Source organism: Anarrhichthys ocellatus, unplaced genomic scaffold (assembly GCF_004355925.1).
Source record: "Anarrhichthys ocellatus isolate YVR2014 unplaced genomic scaffold, GSC_Weel_1.0 scaffold13, whole genome shotgun sequence".
Taxonomy (NCBI): Eukaryota; Metazoa; Chordata; class Actinopteri; order Perciformes; family Anarhichadidae; genus Anarrhichthys; species Anarrhichthys ocellatus.
The window spans coordinates 2,030,867-2,032,508 of NW_022280043.1; positions in this window are offsets into that span (position 1 = coordinate 2,030,867).

The window sequence follows — 1,642 nt, forward strand, 5'->3', positions numbered from 1 at the left end:
AAATCCTGATTGAATTCTGATGAAAGAGACAATTTGTTAAACGCACTTAGATTACAATTTAAATAAAAAGAGTTAGTTAAAAGATTTGATATATTTCATTTACAAGTATCTATCTGTTTACATTCTCAGCCATGAAATCATCCTGAAAAGGTTGTGATGCATCATATGTAGAAAGCTGACACAATAAATGTAGCTTAATACGTGAGGGTTTTGCTTTGTCTATTTCCTGTGGTATGAAGCCCTGGGTTTTAAGTGTTGTCAGCAAAGCGTGCATTTTATTCTCACTTGGAAACATCCCATTATGTCATGATTTAACAGGCTTTTTGAGTGTAAGAATATGTTTCTTGTTGATCCTCATGAATTAGAAATAAAGCCATTGGATTTGACGCCTTGAGATTTTAGACTCCGATTACAAAGTGATCATTGCCATCATCTGTGACATACTCTTGTATGTATGTGCACACTGCATCCAAATGGTTTTTATAGCACTTAAGGTGAGAAAAAAAAATGCCTCACTTAGAGTCTACTCCATTTAGAGGAAATAGGTAGGGTTATGGCGTTCTTACTTCCTTACGCCTTTAAAAATGCTTGTTTGCTTTTACAACTGGCTCTGTGGGCAGCTGGGGAGGGGCAGCGCAGATGGATTTGGGCTTCGTTATTTTTTCTGCCTTTGTAACAGCTCATTTAAAATCACAAGGGCCTGAAGCCCAAGACAGATGGAAACTACTTAAGAAAGAGTCAGTGTCTCATTTAAGTCAAATACTTCCGACTGTGAAGTAACTCTACACCTTTGTGAAAATACCTCAGGAGCTCTCATGAAAGAATTTTAAATAAGTTTGTACAAAATGTTTTGTTTTATATAATACTCTCTCTAAAGTCTTGAGCCATCATGTACAATGTACAGCACAGAGCAGGCTATCTGACTTTCTATGAACATAACTTGATCCCCATTGTCATTTGAAAGATGTTCTCAGAGTGGTGTTGAGCAGAGAGCAACATTAGACTGCGAGTGAACTCTTCCAGTCTCATCGTTGCGTGTATGGCATATCAGGCCAGTCCCATGAACTAAGCTTGCTGTGAAATTTTCTTAAGCTTGGTTTGAAAGAATCTGCGCAAGTAATATATCACCCTCTCGCACAGCTCACCTTATCTTGACTGCTCTAATACTGCCACAAGAAGCCTTGCTTGCTAACATCAAAGACGTGTTTTGAAAGCCTCTTAAGCTCCCTTTAAAGGGTTACAAAGATCCCCTGAAAATAAATAGCTTTATAGGACCTAGTGTGGGAAAAGCATGCTGGGCTAACGGTTTAGGCAGCCCATTTGAGATGATGTTGTCAGAAGTATGAAGAGTGTAATTTGTGAATTGAATGCTTTTGAAAGACTTAATGGAGTTTTTTTGCTTTCTTTATTTTGTATGCAACTTCTTAATACGATGTACATATGCACAAATAATCTGCAAAAGAACGTCAGAGGTAAATTAACTTTATTTTTAAAAAAGAACGGTTTATCACACAAGGCAAGAAAGAGAAGAAATGCAAACTGCTATGAACAGACCACAGGATTCCCCAAACCACCCCCCCCTCCCCTCCCCCACCGTTCCCCCCCCCCCCCCCCCCCCCCCCCCCCACCCCCCCCACCCCAC